This window comes from Gossypium arboreum, chromosome 11, assembly GCF_025698485.1.
Source record: "Gossypium arboreum isolate Shixiya-1 chromosome 11, ASM2569848v2, whole genome shotgun sequence".
Taxonomy (NCBI): Eukaryota; Viridiplantae; Streptophyta; class Magnoliopsida; order Malvales; family Malvaceae; genus Gossypium; species Gossypium arboreum.
In genome coordinates, this window is record NC_069080.1 from 118,330,641 (window position 1) to 118,349,267 (window position 18,627).

Sequence of the window (18,627 nt, forward strand, 5' to 3'; positions counted from 1 at the left end):
ATAAATCTTCTGATTCAGAGTCAAATAACAAGTGAAGTCTAGGTGGATTTTACCTTGGGTATTGTCTTAATCTATCAAGTTTTCCCAAAAGCTTTTCCCCAATTTTCTCTCTGTGCACCCTTAGTTTAGTTAATTAGTTTAGATAAACGAACTCCTTAATTTTTAGGCTAGATAATTAAAAGAAAGTAATTACTAGTACTCTTGGTTCCTTTGGGTTCGATAATCCGGTCTTGCTAAAGCTATACTACTGTTCGATAGGTACACTTGCCTTCATCGTGATAATAGTTAGTTTCAAGAACAATTAATTATAAATTTTTAAAATCCTATCGTGAAAGTTTTTGGCACCGTTGCTGGGGAACTTAAGACGTTAGGAACAATCGATTTTTATTACTTTAGCCATTTTATTTATTGCAATTTAAATTTTTATTTTCTTTTCTAATTTTTCGTTTATTTTCTTCTAGCAGGTTTTTTGATAGTGTATGACTAGAAGAAACCTATCGGGACCATTACTTTTTGATAGTAAGATCGATCGTACAGCTCGCAGAAACCGAAGAGAAATAAAGTGAAGCTTAAGATACACAGAGGAAGAGCAAGAGGACGATATTCAAACCACAACCAAGGTGATGGCTTAAAATCAGGAAAATCCGTTACCTCCTGCGATTGTTGCTGATCTAGTAAATTAGAATCATGCTCCACGCACTATGTATGATTATGCTAAACCGAATTTAACAGGAACTGAGTCAAGTATAGTTAGGCCTGCTATTGTTGCAAATAATTTTGAACTGAAACCTAACACGATTCAAATGGTACTGCAATTTGTTTAGTTTGATGGTTTGCAGGATGAGGATCCAAACAATCACTTCGGTTATTTCCCTTCTCATTAAGGAATAAGGCTAAACAGTGGTTGAACTTGTTACCACGAAGGTCAATCACTACTTGGGAACAAATGACCGAGAAGTTTTTACTAAAATATTTTCCGCCAGCTAAAACGGCTAAATTAAGAATGATATCTCTTCTTTTGTACAGATGGATTTAGAAACACTATATGATGCATGGGAGAGATACAAGAACCTGTTGAGAAGGTGCCCTCACCATGGGTTACCACTCTGGCTACAGGTTCAAACTTTTCACAATGGCTTGAATCCTTCATCTAGATAGATGGTTGACGCAGCCACTGGTGGGACTATCAATAATAAGACACCTGAGGATGCTTATGAATTTATAGAAAAGATGTTACTAAATAATTATTAGTGGGCAAGTCATGAGTACAAAGCCAACAAAAGCAACCGGAGTTTTTAACGTCGATTCAGTCACCATGCTCTCTAATCAGTTAGAACTTTTGAATAGAAAAATTGACGATTTTCTTGGTTCTTCACAGGTTCACCTAGTAATGCAATGCAATGCAAGTGAAGGAGGAATGAGCAATTCAGAATACCCACCTTATGGCCACAACATGGAAAACGAGCAATTAAATTATATGGGTAATAACCCTCGACCTCAAAATAATTCCTATAGCAACACTTACAATGCAGGATGGAGGAAGCACCCAACTTTCTTATGGGGAGGCCAAGGGAATCAGAGACCACCACCACCTCCAGGCTTCCAACAACCACCTTACGAACAAGAGAAAAAACTGAACCTTGTGGAGATGCTAACAAAATTCATCTCGGTGTCAGAAACTAGTTTTTAGAATATTGAGACAGCACTTAAGAATCAACAAGCGTCGATCCAAGGGCTCGAAACTCAGATAGGCCAGCTCGCTAAATTAATATCTGAATGGCCACAAGGTAGCTTACCGAGTAACACTGAATCTAACCCAAGAGAGTAGCTCATATGATTACCATTCAAGATGAGGAAGGGTTAGTTGCACCTGAACCAGAACCGAGACAAGAAATTGTGGTAAGTAAAGGTAAAGGTGAGGTGGACCACAATGACCAAAAACTGGTAAGTAAAGAGTACAAACCACGTGTACCATACCCTAATGCGACAAGGAAAGACCACTCAGACGAATAATTCGGTAAATTCCTTAAACTTCTAAAGAAATTACATATTAACTCACCGTTTATTGAAGCTCTTTTGCAGATACCGAACGCAGTCAAATTTTTAAAGGAGGGTGGGTAATGGATTGAGTGAATCAATTTTCCCCAAAAATCCTCTTTGTAATTAACGCCTATTCCCTTGCTCTGTCAATTTTCTTTTTCATCCATCTTTTACTCTATACTCGAAAATTATTTTCTCCTTTCCCTACTCTTTTTGTTTTTGTATTTTTGCAAATCATCATCGTGGGAGCCAACTTCGAGTTCATCTACTTCGGTAAGTTGGGGTAAGCGTGTTATAGTTTCAGAATTCTTGAATCAATGATTAATAGAGTGGTTTCGTGCTTCAAAGACTCTTCGGCGGCTGTAGGGTTTCAATCGGTATCGAGGAGGTGCGATTTCGTTATTGTGCATTCAAGGTAAGAGTTGTTGGAATATTTGGGAATACCTATTCTTGATAATTTGGTGTAGTATCAGTTTAAGTGACTGAAATTGGGCTTTGGTTGGTCGAATATAGGTTCTGGAGTGCTCGGGAGTGTTTTTGTAACAAATTGATACCAGGTATGTACTCAAAAACGCAGAAAATGATGTTTCGAAAAAAGATGAAAACCTCACAGTCGACGCCACACCGGCGTGTGGTCACCCGTGGGGTAGGCCATGTGGTAGACACGGGCGTGTGATCGACGAGGACAGGTCGTGCATGTATGACACGACTGTGTGATAGCCAAATAGGCCGTGTGCGACACACAGGCTGGATTGATTTGAGCCGTGTAGGCCACACAAGTGTGTGGGCCCATACGGGCGTGTGGAATTTTTGGGCCAGGCCGTGTGATCCACATGGCCAAGGGAAATTTAGGCCGTGTAGGCCCTCACGGGCAGGCCACATGGGCATGTGGGCCCATTTTTACTAAAATGACTGTTAAAAGGGCACGGGTGGCCCAAGTCGACTGTAAACCTTTCGTACGGTCGGTAAGCACTATTTAGACCCTTATCTGTTTGAAATTGGATATGTGAACTATGTACTGAGCATATTATATATGTAAGCATGTATACTGAATTTTATGTGTATTTGATAGATCTATGATAGCATGACATTCTATTGCATGTTGTATTGTATGGGGTTGGGGTAACATTATTGCGAAGAAGTGTACTGAAAGGCTCTTAAGCCTAATACACTGGTAGCTCAGCTGCAAATTATTGTTTATGCCGCATTCGGTACTACCTGGAGTGTAGAGATGGGTGGGTTGATTTAATCCTCACATAGAGTGTAGGTTGGACGGAGATGGTGTGTAGAGGCTGGTTGGGCAGGACCTTGTTACTGAATAATGCATACTGATACTGTGATGGGCTAAGGCCCTAATGCATACTGATACTGTGATGGGGTAAGGCCCTACTGCATATTTGATATTATACTGAGATGGGCTAAGGCACAAATATTCTCGATACCGAAAGGGCTAAGGCCCAATCGTATTTGGTGTGCCTTTGTGTTTATCTTGTGTTGTTTTTCTGTGAGATTACACACTGAGTTTACAAAAACTCACCGCTCACTGTTTAATGTGCACAAGTAATCCCCAGACTTGACGGATCAATACAGCGGAGGACTCGACGATGACCACACGTATTATTAAACCATTTTAATTTCAGTTTTGGTATTTATTTCTTAATTATTTTCTGGGTTATTTTTTATGTAAATTGGACTTTTCGGACTATTTTCTTTTATTTCAGATTTTAGGCCGTTTTTGTGGATTTAATAACAAACAAGTGGTTTTCTCTAAAACAAAAGGGGTTTTTCTAAGATGGATGGATTTACCTAATTAATTCAAATTTTTATAAATTAAATGATTTCTAAAGCTTCTATGACGAGTTGTGTTTTAAACAATTGATTAAATAAGTAAGCGATTTTGGAATCAACAATAATAAACAAATGAAAACGGTTTTCTCGTAACAACTTAGTTTCAACACGCTATCATGTGACATTACCAGATTCAGCCATAACGTCTAGGCCAGGTTTGGGGTGTTACAATTAGGATAAGTACTAAACATTAACTATAGAAGTGAAATTCCTCTACTGCTCAACTGTTGAAGGACCACTCGTCAGCCATCGAAATGCCGCCACCGTCGGCACCATCGTGTCCAATGGTGACATTGCAAGTGTGACACCCTTACGGCACCCTGAGCCGATTTGGTCCAGGCCCGTGATGGCCTGACCAGTTCGGTCCTACCACCAATTGGACCATTAGCCCAGTTTCACATATCAGGCCCAATTTGACCAGTTTTTACGTCTCAATCTCGGTTTTCGGTTCTTGGGCCCAACCTTTAATCTCAGGTCCAATTTTCAAGTTCAATTACCTATTGGGCCAATTTTTTTACTTGAAAATTAATTTTCAAAAATACCATATTAATTTTAATTAATTTGATTAATTTAATTTTACTTGATCAAAATTAATTTTCCCAAAAAACACTAAGATTTTTCAAATTAATTTTTCAAGAAAATTCTTTAATCAAATTCCATAGTTTAATAATTCTCACGACTGCTTAGTTTAATTCCACATCAAATAAATTAACTAAATTAAATTATTTCCAAATTCGTAGAATGCTCTTCTAATTCAAATGCAGTTCGATCGAGCTTTTGTTGAGCTAGAGGAGGGACCAATCAGACATATACAATTAGGCTCAAGTAATTTCATTTATGTCTAGAAGCATTGTTTTGGTAATTCACAATTTAGTTAAACATGGAGTCAGTCCACAAGAAGTACCACGATTGGAAACTCCTTATTGTATACTCTTTACTAAAGCAATTCATCCAAGTATTTTGTCTAATGACCTCATGATGTGTGTCTTACCCTCATATGATATCTTGATTCGTATGAGTTAAATCCGTTCACTCAATGCAATCATATTTTATCTCATTGTTACCAATGTGTATTCTTAATGATTAATATAATCATTGTCAACTAATGACTATGATAAACTGCTTGTTCAAGAATAAGCAACTTGTGGTCACGTTCCATATTTATCAATCCACACAATGCCAATAAGAGGATATTGTTGACTCTTTAATCGAGCTATGAATTCCATTGTTGTTAGTAAATCCATGCCATATACAAGTGAATTAATTCACAAATGAAAAGAGGAACAACCAAAGACGAATAGTGTCATCAGTGACACCATTTGTGAATTAATTAACTTTTGGCATTCATGGTGTGATTTACCTAAATCCCGAGTTAGCCATTGACTATTCGTATGTAACTCACGTGAGTTACATACGAATAGTCAATGGCTAACTCGGGATTTAGGTAAATCACACCATGAATGCCAAAAGTTAATTAATTCACAAATGGGTTCAAAATTAATTCATCTCTACCGGTGGAGTCAACTGCTCTGATGAACAAGATAAGTCATCTCCCCAATTGGAATTATAGACGTCATAATAATCCTTCTAAGTATTTGAATAAAATGTTCATTTTGTTTCCGTTACGGGATTACAGACTCGTTTAGATTATCTACTGAAGTAAGTTGTATTCCTCTCAATGTAAACATTCTTACAATGCCACTTATCATCAGTTTGAGCTTAGACAGTCAATGAGCTAATATTTTCTTGTCAGAATTTTGCTATGTATGCAGAATATGAAGGACAGAAACACGAAAGATATAATAGTGAAATGTGGAATTAACTTTATTTATTTATTTATCGTTCAAATACATAGAAAACAATTACATGTTTACTACAATATGAGTACATTTCCCAACATTCCTCATAAATAATCTTTGACTACATCCACTATTCCTTCAAACACTACTGTCTTTCTTATGATACTTTCTATCAATATGTTTTGTCCTTGTGTAGTTTCATTGGGTTTTAGCTATATTCGCACTTTTATAGTTTTTAGGACCATCGGTACACCCTGTGGCACAGCAGATAAATTATTCTGGCGATCCACAGCCATGGATCCATGTACGAGGAATGAAACGGGTTGCAATAAGGTTGAAGATACACATTCTGAACTGAAAAACAATAAAAGGATGTTTTTGATTCAATGTCTATTCCAAGCCACAACGAAAAACGTTCCAACCTTTATGTAGTCCACCCAGTCAACCACGAACAAGAAAAAAACTCTTTGAACAATTTAAGAAAGAATTCAAAGACGACTGCTAGACCTTATTTGTTTTTCTTGGTAACCTTAACACTCTAAGGGATTCGTTTCCTTTTATTCTCTTTGATATCATATCTCATAAAATAAAAACGAGATTATTCTTTCAAAAAAAATCACTTTGCATGTCTTTTTATATTTTGACCGAAATTATTATAACTGCTTATATTAATAATTTCGGTAATATATATATAATTAATATTTTGTATGATCAAATTCATATATTAATTTTATTTATGTTCTCTATTTGTGTAAAACAAGTTTGTACATATATTTTATTTAATATTTAACTATCAAATTAAATTAATTCGACAATTAATTTAATTCATGTCATAGATAAATAGAATACCAAATGTATTTTGATTCTTTTTCTTTTACTATAGGGTGTGACCTTGTAGGCTCTTGTAATGTTGGTACTAATACTAGAACGTTTCTAACATTACAAGCAATGAGTGACATCTAGCAATGCAACATTCCTACCCAAGTTACAAGAAGTCGTGATTTGACATAACCTTTCTGTGATAATATTTTCATGTATTATATCCTTTTATCCTTAATATCTAGATTGGACACAAGTCATGGAATAGTCACACTTGTACAGTCCAATATCATATTTCTTGATTTTCTAAGTAGACTACAATAAACAAAAAAGTGTGATATTTCATATCAAATTATTCGAGCATGGCCATGCATTTCTAGTCTCACTCCACCAAGAGGCCTAAGATATTGCTCCCATTATGTAGGAGGGATAAATCCTATCTTGATCAACCATATCCCACTACATGGATTGTGGTATATCCAACATCAATCTTTATAGTCCAACTTGTTACGGTAGACGTTTAACTATATCAAAATATACGACCCACGATATTGGGACAATAATGATCTCAAGTCTGAGGATCATATACGTAGTTATCACTATGAGAAATATTGTGACTATTACATAATAATCCAACAAACATACTCATAGTGAGTCAGTCTAATATGTTGTTCTCTAACACATACTCATGTATTGATTTTGACATCCCTGTGTCAATGACAACCTTTTTTCATCAATCAACTACACATTAGTCTCAATGCATTATTGTTGTCCAAGCCCACAATAATACTTGACTAAGTACCTTTTAAGAATAATCATATTTTCTTAGGACTTTATTACAATTCAGTTTGTTTATATACACACAAAAAAGAAACTGAAATAATAATGGCAATGTCTTATATTAATAAATAAGGTAAAACAAGTATGTAATTACAATCATATAATAATTGGTCTTTGGCCATGATATATCAATAGTGCCATAGTTTTTTCCATATCTCATATTCGGCCCTTCATACTGAAGTTACTAGTGTAACCTTGTTTGACACTTATTCACACTATGAACCCACCATCTAGGATAGAAGCACATCCCAATGTCGGTTTCCTTGAATCTTGCCACATTTGAAAGTTAAAATCAGTGTAACCGATATAAGTAAAATTTCTTTCGGAGTACAAAAGCATATAATACCTCGTTCTCCATAAATACTTTAGTATATGCTTAATTGCTAACTAGTGTCTTCGTCCTGGATTCACCTGATATTGACTCACCAACCCCACTATGAAAAAGATATATGGTCATGTGCATAACATAGCATACATAAGACTTCATACTGTAGAAGCATAAGGAACCTTTTTCATGTTTTTTTCTTTATTCCACTGTCTTAGGAAAATCATCCAAAGATAGATGAAATCCCGATACAAAAGGTTGATCTTCTTTCTTTGAATCGATCATTTGTATAACATTCTAAAATGTTGTCTATGTATGAAGCTTGGGATAGTGCTATCACTTTGTTCTTTTGATCCCTTAGGATTCAAATTACTAGAACAAATTAGCTTCTCCCAAGTCTTTCATGCTAAGCTGTTAGGTTAACGATAGTTTAACGATTATAATGTCCATATATCATTCCTAATGAGTAGAATGTCATCGACATAAAGAACAAGAAAGACCACTTTTCCATCCCAATAAATTTTGGCATAATGCCGAAAATTTCCCCCTAACATTTGATTATTTGGTCATTTTGGAGCACTTTAACCCTTAACATCTTTTTGTGTCAAATTGATCCATTTTTAACAGAGATGCTAACGTGGCTGTTAGTTGGCTAACGGTTAACATTAACCGTTGATGTGGCAGTCCAAATGTAATTAAATCCTGAAATGACACTCTTTTGTCTTATATGCCACGTCAGTAAATGTTTTTAAAATTATTAAAATTATTTTAAAATCATCATCATCATCATTTGAGCTTTAACTTTGGGAGTTCCATGATCTAACCAGAAGTCTAAATTCGCATTCACCAGCCAAAACAATATTGCATCATCAACATCAATTCCAATATCGTGATATTTCCCGTCCAATAACCATCCTAAAAATGGGGTTAAATGTAACACCCCTAACCCATCTCTGTTGTCAGATTAGGGTTATAGAACATTACCGATCAATTAGAAAATATTTATCAACATGACATTCAATACTTTAATCTCATTCAAAATATATCAAAGATAAGCTTTTGGTCCCTAAATAGAGCCTTCGTGACCCTAAAAAAAGCTTTTAAGCCATTCAAAACTAAATTGAAACAAAATAGAAGTTTTAAGAAAAATTTGAAAATTTTCAAAAACAAAGGACACACGGTCGTGTGGAAATGCCTAGACCGTGTAACTTTTGAAATTGGGACACACAGTCATGTCTCTGCCCATGTAACTCATTGAGTTGAGCCATACAGCCGTGTCGCAGCCTATGCGCTAAACCGTGTAACAGACTGACTTAACACACAGGACCGTGTCTCAGACCGTGTGTGGCACATGGCCAAGTGACACAGGTGTGTCCTAGGTCCTGTGCACCTAAATGAACCTTAAATGTCAAGTTTACCATTTCAAGCTTTCTTGGACACTAAGCAAACCATTTACCAACCATTTAGACCTATTCAAAATGACATTAAACAAGCTTAAATCATGTTATTTTCAAGCATCCTAAGTGCCTAACCAATGTACCGTCATTGGTACCACAAGTGTACACAATTATACAACATTATGAATCTTCACTCAAAACATGTCAATTCACACAACTTAACACCCAACAAATATGCCTATCATAGACACCTAAAATCACAATAAGTCAATAGAGACCATTTAATCATACATTAACTATAAGTTAATGTCAAAAACACCTTCCATTATTCATAATCCATATCAAGTCATTAATTAAACATTTGCCAAATAAACATCGAGGTCATATAATGATGTTCATGTTACCAATTTGCAAAAAGGATCACTTTATAAAAATATACATGCCAAAACCTAAGTAATGACCAAAACAAGCCTATTACATGCCATATAATCCAAAATAAACGTTCCAAAAACTACTGAAAATGGATGGCTACTGATCGCATGATTTCGTGATAGGTTTTAAATATTTATAATTAATCGTTCTTGAAACTAACTATTATCGCAATGTAGGCAAGTGTACCTATCAAACAGTAGTATAGTTTTAGCAAGACCGGATTGTCGAACCCAAAGGAACTAAAAGTACTAGTAATGATTGTCTTTTTATTATCTAGCCTAAGAATAAAGAGGTTTTGTTTTAACTAACTAATTATCTAAACTAAGAACTCACAGAGAATAGAATTGGGGAATTGATTTTGGGAAAATCGATTGAATTAAGACAATACCTAAGGAAAAATCCACCTAGACTGTACTTGTTTTTTTGGCTCTAAATCGGACGATTTATTCATTTAACTTGTTCCGTGGAGATCCATAAGTTATGTTATTATCTCTATTCAAGACTAATAACGTCTAAGCCCTAGATTGAATAATTGAGACTTTTCTCTAATTAACACCCTAGGGTTGCATTAACTCGATCTATGGATCCTCTTATTAGGTTTCACCCTAATCCGGCAAAATCTTGTCACCCTATGTCTAGGTGCACAAACAACTCCGCTTAATTATGACAAATTTACTCTTAGACAGGGTCTATTCCTCCTCTGAATAAAAGCTTATCTTGAATCAGTATCCTGGGATATCAAAACAAGAATTAAGAACACATAATTAAGAACAAGTTAAATATTTATCATACAATTCAGAAAATAATGACAAGATTCGTCTTAAGTTTCATTCCCCTTAGGTATTTAGGGGTTTTAGTTCAAAACTAAATAAGAAAACATCTCAGAATAATAAAGAATACAAAACATAAAGAAAACCCAAAACTCCTAAAGGGGAAATTGAGGAGAGATCTTCAATCTTGATGATGAATCCGGCTTCTGAGATGGATTAATCGGCTTCCTTCGAGTAATTCCTTCCTTCCTCCATGTGTGTCTCCTTTTCTTCCTCCCTAGGGTGTATTTGTAGGCTTTGGAATGCCTAAGAGCCCTCAAAATTAGCCTTTTCTGAATTGGACTCAACTTGGGCTCGGCAGGGACATGCCCGTGTGACACACCGTGTCACGATTACTTGGTAGTGCTCGAGCACATCAAATTGACACTGACCTTGTGGTCTACCCGTGTGAGGAGGTCCAGGCCGTGTTGATTTCGTACTTTGGCCCATTTTCTCCATTTTTGGCCCGTTTCTCGTTCCTTTCGCTCTCCTATGCTCTCCTAAGTATAAAACATGAAATTAAAGCATTAAGAGCATCGAATTCACCAATTCTAATGGGAAATCATCCATAAAATGCGTTAAATTACGGTTTATCAAACACTCCCACACTTAAGCATTTGCTTGTCCTCAAGCAAAATTCTCAACTCATAATCAAAATAAATTCTTCTCAACTTATAATTTCTATTGATAATATCTCAAAACAATCTATAGGAAATCATACATTGAGAATTCAACTCAAAAAACATAAAAGTTTCAAACACTCCAAGTTGAGCATTTTATTCTGAAAACATAGGTGTCTCCCCTCGTCTAGGTAATTACCTTGTATTCAAAACGTCACAGAGTTTTACATCCTCACTAAAGATTCATTCAAATTACTCGAGGTGTTTAAGGACAATAAATGAAGCACTCAATAGTCAATAATGAAAAGTCATTACCATAGGCTTGCATGAAAATCAAATCTCCACCACTATAAATTGAGATGATACATCAATCAAAAGGTCTTTAGAGGATTGTAATGAGGCTTGGCTAGGGGGTGTGGTCACAAGCTGAAAGAAAGTGTTAGAATCGAGATTGAGTTGAAAAATTACTTAACTAGAAAAATATTTAATCATCACTTACGTACAACATACCTCCTTCTCTGACTATGGAATTTAAATACTAAAGCTTACAAACAAAAGATCACTACTAATATGTATACATTTTTTTTAAGAACGAGTTAAATAACATAGACTAACTATTAAGAACAAGACTTAGCTAAGCAATTTATTCAACTCAAATCTCAACAAAAATAGGGATCAGATTAATTTAGGGGATTTCAACAATAATGGGTTAAGGGTTAATATTAAGGGTAATACAAGAAATGGCTTGTTAGCTCAACGGGCTATACTAAGGGTTAATCGTGGAGATGGGCTTTTCATGGCATGAGTGGGTTAATCCTAAGTGCCTTTCTTATTTTGACATATCAAATCAAATGGTGTGGTCTTGACATGCATAATCAAGCAAGTTCTAGAATAACAGTTCAATCTTGGCGACTCAAAGCAATAATAAAAGTGAGCATGAAAGAATTAATAGATGCTCAAAAGGCTCAAAAATCTCACAAAAATTATGGCTTTTTGATGTTTAAAACTTATGAATTCCAACTCAAAGTAATGCCTAAACTTTGGGGAAACAACCTAAGATTTTAAATTCTTAAAAATCAACTTATCATGCTTGATTCTCTAATGTCTTAAAGTTTAAAAAATCAATGCATAAATTCCTATGTTTTAATTCAAGATATATCAATCAAAATCATAAATCAATTAAAATTTATCCTAAATATGATATGAAAGCTTTTCAAGAGAATAAGGCAGTCATTCAGGGATTTTTCTGATAGGGAAATGAAGTAAATACCCCCCACACTTAAAATGTACATTGCCCTCAATACACAAAGATAGATATAAAAATATAAAAATAAGATAGGGAGAGAAGTGAAACTTCCTGAGTTGAAAATGGATGAAATTCCTGGATTAGCAAGAGCGAGTTGCTGGAAATACAACTGGAGGACAAACATGATTCTGAAGGACAAAAGGATAATTGGGGGAATAATTTGATAGTAATCTTAAAGATAAGTCATTTTAAAAACAAAAGAATCTTCAAAAATAAATAAAATAAAATCGATAATCTAATTTTTTTCCAAGTGGCATGGCCGGTTCACACGTCCGTGTAGATCGTGTCCCCCCCGTGTTTGTCGCGAAGTGAGATGTTGTCACACGGCCTTCGGGCATGCCCGTGTGTCTAGGCCGTATGGCTACATGATCATGTTAGACGACCGTGTGTGATGTGGTTCGCTTCTCCCACAGTCATGTAGCTCTGTGCACGCCCATGTTATTTTCACAGTGTTGTCCACAGGTGATAAACACGGGTATGTCGCATGCCCGTGTGCATTTGGCAGATTTGACCACGGCCAGGTCACACGCCCATGGCCACTTATCGCATCTCGTGTTAGGAAAGATAACTTTTACTCAGTTTTCGCACGGCCGTCTTGCACGGTGGTGTTTCCATCTGTTATGGTCACAAGGTCCAAAGCACGGTCGTATGATCGGCCGTGTGGAGTTGGGAACTTTTGCTTCAAAGACTCTCTTAGTGACTTAGATGTTTAAAAATTGAAATTTAAATAATTTAAAACCATTAGTACCCGGGTTGCCTCCCGAAAAGTGCTTGTTTATAGTCTAAGCTCAACTGTTACCTTGTTGGTTTATTCAGGGCAGTTTGTGGAGTTGTAGCTCCTCTCCATCTTCTTTAAAATTCTCCCCGTTATAAAGTTTCAGACGATGTCTATTTACTTTGAAAGTACGGTATGTTGGGTGACTTACCTCTATTGTGTCATATGGAAGAACAGATTGAATTACGAAAGCTCCTGACCATCGTGATTTAAGTTTCCAAGGAAACAATTTGAGTCTTGAGTTGTATAGGAGGACAAGATCTCCAAATTCAAATTGTTTTTGTTGCTTTAAACGAGAGTCATGGCGCAGCTTTGTTGCTTCCTTGTATAGGCGTGAGTTTTCGTATGCATTGGCTCTCCACTCATCAAGTTCGTTCAGCTGCATCAACCTATTTTTTCCTGCAAGTTCGGGATCAAGGTTTAGAATTAGTAGCCCAAAAAGCTTTATACTCTAGATCGAATAGTAGATGACAACTTTTTCCATAAACAAGTCTATAGGGTGATGTCCCTACGGGGGTCTTAAAAGTAGTTCTGTAAGCCCATAAGGCATCAACTACTTTCATTGCCCAATCTTTTCTGTTTGATTCTACTATTTTTTCAAGGATCCGTTTGATTTCTCGGTTTGTCACTTCAACTTGTCCGTTAGTTTGAGGATGGTATGGGGTAGTTGTTCTATGATAAACTCTGTATTTCTTAAGAGTTTTTTCAAATTGGGTATTACAAAAATGAGTGCCCCTGTCACTGATAATTGTCTAGGTTTTTTGAATCTCGAGAAGAGTTTCTTAAGGAAATGTACTACCACTCTAGCATCATTAGTAGGTAGAGCTTGGGCTTCCACCCATTTGGACATATAATCAACTGCTACTAAGATGTATTTATTCCCAAATGAACTGGGGAATGGGCCCATGAAATCGATACCCCAAATGTCAAATATTTCACATGAAAGCATATAGTTTTGAGGCATTTCGTCACTTTTAGATATGTTACCTGTCCGTTGGCATTTTTCACATGAGTAACATACCTGTTAGCGTCTTTGAATAACGAGGGCCAATAAAAACCTGATTCACGTATTTTATGTACGATCTTAGTTCCACTATAGAGTCCTCCAATTGGCTCTGAGTGGTAATATTCCAGTATTTTTGATGTTTCGGATCTTGTAACGCATCTTCTAATGAATTGATCTGCACATCTGCGAAAAAGAAAAGGGTCGTCCCAAAAGTAATTTTTTACATCATTAAAAAATCGCTTCTTTTGCTAGTGTGTTAACCCTTTTGGGATAATGTTAGCGGCTAAAAAATTTGCGATGTCTGCAAACCAAGGTACCTCGGAGTCAGATATAGCGAAAAATTGTTCTTCAAGAAACGAATCATTTATTTCAACTTCATCTAGTTCCTTGCTATTGAAGTTCTCAAACCTGGACAGATGATTAGCAGCGAGATTTTCAGCTCCTTTCTTATCCTAAATTTCCAAGTCAAATTCCTGCAATAGGAGAATCCATCGAATGAGTCGAGGTTTTACATCAGTTTTAGTTAAAAGGTAGCGAAGGGCGGAATGGTCAATGTAAACAACGACTTTAGACAATATGAGATATGATCGAAATTTATCAAATGCAAAAACCACAGCTAGCAATTCTTTTTCTATAGTAGTATAACTCTCTTGTGCAGCTGTCAAAGTTTTGCTAGCATAATAGATAGGTTGAAAATGCTTGTCTCTTCGCTGTCCCAACACTGCACCTACTGCAAAGTCACTTGTATCACACATTAATTCAAATGGTAAGTTCCAATCCGGTGCAATTATAATTGGAGCATTAATTAATTTATCCTTTAAAGTATTAAATGCTTGTAAGCACTCTTGATTGAAATTAAAAGGTATATCTTTTTCTAGAATTTAGTCAAAGGCTTAGCTATTTTAGAAAAATCCTTAATAAATCTTCTATAAAAACCAACATGTCCTAAAAAGCTTCTAATAGCCTTAACCGAACTAGGAGAGGGTAACTTTTCGATTGTTTCTATTTTAGATTTGTCCACCTCAATCCCTTTACTAGAAATTTTATGCCCTAATACAATACCTTCATGAACCATGAAGTGACATTTCTCCCAGTTAAGCACAAGATTCGTTTTCTCACATCTTATTAAAACTCGTTTTAAATTTTTAAGGCAGAGATGGAAAGAGTTACTGAATACCGAGAAATCGTCCATAAATACCTCCATGATATCTTCCACGAGTTCGTCAAAGATGGCCATCATACAGTGCTGAAAAGTGGCAGGAACATTACATAATCCAAAAGGCATTCTACGATAAGCGAACGTACCATATGGGCATGTGAATGTCGTCTTTTCTTGAGCTTCAGGAGCTATTGGGATTTGGAAGTAACCATAGAGTCCGTCAAGAAAGCAGTAGTACATGTGCCCAGATAATATTTCCAACATTTGGTCAATGAATGGCAAAGGGAAGTGATATTTTCTTGTGGCATCATTCAGTTTCCTGTAGTCAATGCAAACTCTCCATCCTGTGACTGTCCTTGTTGGGATTAATTCATTCTTCTCGTTGGTCACAACCGTCATGCCTCCTTTCTTAGGGACAACCTGCACTGGACTTACCCAAGAACTATCGGAAATAGGATAAATAATTTCAGCATCTAGAAGCTTAATTAACTCAGGTTTAACAACTTCTTTCATGTTGGGGTTCAGTCGTCTTTGAGCTTGCACACACAGTTTGTATTCATCTTCCATCAAAATTTTGTGGGTGCAAAAAGAAGGGCTGATTCCTTTAATGTCGAAAATTTTCCACGCTATGGCCTTTTTGTGTTCTTTTAATACTTGGATTAACTCCTCTTTTTCCTTGGGTTGCAAGTTAGAAGCAATAATAACTGGTAATGTTGAATTATTTCCAAGGAATGTGTATTCCAAGTGGTTTGGTAATTGTTTAAGTTTCAGTTTGGAAGGCTCTTTAATAGAGGGTTTTTGCTTAAGTTTATTGTTTATCTTAATGCCCTCATATTCTACTTGTCTTGAAGAATGCTCATTAGGTTCATCATTTGTCTCCTCTTCTTGAGCTAGATACAGTTCTGTCGTGTCTTTCTGTACAATTTCCTGAAAAGAGTCTTGAGTAGTATGATCAATAGAGTCAATAAAATAACATGAGTCATCTTGTTCCCTAGAAAACCTCATAGCATCATAAATTTTAAAGATAATCTCCTCATCACCCACTCTAAGTACCAATTTATAGTCTCCCACATCGATTACAGCCCTAGCAGTGGCTAAAAATGGGCGCCCTAAAATTAAGGGCACTTCCACATCTTCATCCATGTCAAGCACAACAAAGTCAACAGGAAATATAAATTTATCTACTTTCACAGGTATGTCTTCTATAATACCCCTAGGATATTTAACAGATCTATCGGCTAATTGAATACTCATCCTAGTAGGTTTAGGCTCCCCAAGACCAAGTTGTTTGAACATTTTATATGGCATCAAATTAATGCTAGCGCCTAAATCAGCTAGTGCTTTCTCAACATTCAGACTACCAATTAAGCAAGGGATAGTGAAACTTCCTGGATCTTTCAGTTTGGTTGGCAGCTTGTTTTGGAGTATGGCTGAGCACTCCTCGTTGAGTTTTACTATAGATAAGTCCTCGAACTTCATTTTATTTGTTAAAAGCTCCTTCAAGAATTTTGCGTAGGTAGGCATCTGCGAGATGGCTTCAACAAAAGGTAAGTTGCTATGTAATTGCTTAAAAAGTTCAAGAAACTTATCGAATTGTGCATCAATACGGTCTTTTTTCAATTTTACTGGGTATGAAACCGGTGGTTTATATTCCTTCGGCACTGGGTTGTCACTATTTTCGTGTTTTTCTTCCCTCCTTTCGCTTGTCACAGATTCTTGTGTTAGCTTCTTTTCAGATTCCACTAACACTTTCCCACTCCTTAGTGTAACTACTTTTACATGCTCTTTTGATTTGGTGTTACTAGGTAAACTTCCTAGTGGTCTTTCTGAAATTAGTTTGGACAGCTGGCCTATCTGCGTTTGGAGCCCTTGGATCGATGCTTGTTGATTCTTAAGTCCTGTCATAGTATTCTAGAAATGAGTTTCTGACACTGATATAAACTTTGAGAGTATCTCTTCAAGGTTCGGCTTCTTTTCCTATTGGTAGGGTGGTTGTTGGTAGCTTGGAGGTGGTCTCTGATTTTCTTGGCCTCCCCAGGAGAAATTTGGGTGGTTCCTCCAACCCGCATTGTAAGTGTTACTATATGGATTTTTTTGAGATCGAGAATTATTACCCATGTAATTTAACTGCTCGTTATCCATTTTGTGGCCATAAGGTTGGTTTCCGAATGGCTTGTTCCACCTCTACTTGCTTCGCACTGCATTACTGGATGTACCTGAGTAGAACTAAGTAAACCATCAATCTTTTTATTTAGAAGTTCTACCTGGTTTGATAGCATAGTAACCGAATCGACATTATAAACGCCAGCTGTTTTCGTTGGCTTTTTCCTCATGACTTGCCACTAATATTTATTCAGTGGCATATCCTCTATAAACTCATAAGCATCTTCAGGTGTTTTATTATTGATGGTTCCGTCAGTAGCTGCGTCAACCATTTGGTGTGTCGAAGGATTCAGGCCATTATGGAACGTTTAAACCTATAGCCAAAGCGGTAACCCATGGTGAAGGCACCTTTTCAATAAGTCCTTGTATCTCTCTCAGGCATCGTAAAGAGTTTCTAAGTCCATCTGCACAAACGAAGAGATATCATTACGTAATTTGGCCATTTTAGACAGCGAAAAATATTTTAATAGAAATTTTCGGTCATTTGTTCCCAAGTAGTGATTGACCCTCGTGGTAACGAGTTCAACCACTATTTAGCTTTGTTCCTCAATGAAAAGGGAAATAACCGAAGACATATGCCATCATCAGAAACGCCATTGATTTTAAATGTATCGCATAGTTCCAAAAAGTTTGCTAAGTGAGTGTTGGGATCTTCATCCTGCAAACCATCAAACTGAACAAATTGTTGTATCATTTGAATTGTGTTAGGTTTCAGTTCAAAAGCATTTGTAGCTACAGCAGGTCTAACTATGCTTTCAGTTCCTGTTAAAGAAGGTTTAGCATAATCATACATAGTGCGTGGAGCAGGATTTTGATTAACCGCGATTACAGGAGGTAGTTGATTGTCTTGGTTTTCAACCATCTCTTCGGTTGGGGGTTGAGTATCGTCCTCTTACTCGTTCTCTGTGTATCTTAAACTTCATCTTATTTCTCTTTGGTTTCTGCAAACTGTGCGATCGATTTCTTCGTCAAAAAGTAGTGGTCCTGACGGGTTTCCTCTAGTCATAAACTATAAAAACCTGCCAAGAGAAAGAAAAAGTAAATTAATAAATAATAAAAAATTAAATTAAATTGCAAGAAAAATAAATAGCTAAAGTAATAAAAATTAAGTGTCCCTAATATCTTAGTTCCCCGATAACGACGCTAAAAACTTGATCGCATGATTTCGTGATAGGTTTTAAATATTTATAATTAATCATTCCTAAAACTAACTATTATCGCGATGTAGGCAAGTGTACCTATCGAATAGTAGTATAGTTTTAGCAAGACCAGATTGTCAAACCCAAAGG

The 18,627-nt window shown here is 36.2% G+C and overlaps 2 non-coding genes across 2 annotated transcripts; one reads left to right on the top strand and one right to left on the bottom strand.

Moving 5' to 3' along the window:
- Positions 1 to 994: 994 nt before the first annotated feature.
- On the bottom strand, positions 995 to 1,100 carry LOC128284858 (small nucleolar RNA R71). The gene has a single exon (XR_008275278.1). It is a non-coding gene; the product is annotated as a small nucleolar RNA R71 (small nucleolar RNA).
- A 16,568-nt stretch (positions 1,101 to 17,668) lies between these two features.
- On the top strand, positions 17,669 to 17,775 carry LOC128284510 (small nucleolar RNA R71). The gene has a single exon (XR_008274935.1). It is a non-coding gene; the product is annotated as a small nucleolar RNA R71 (small nucleolar RNA).
- Positions 17,776 to 18,627: the final 852 nt, after the last annotated feature.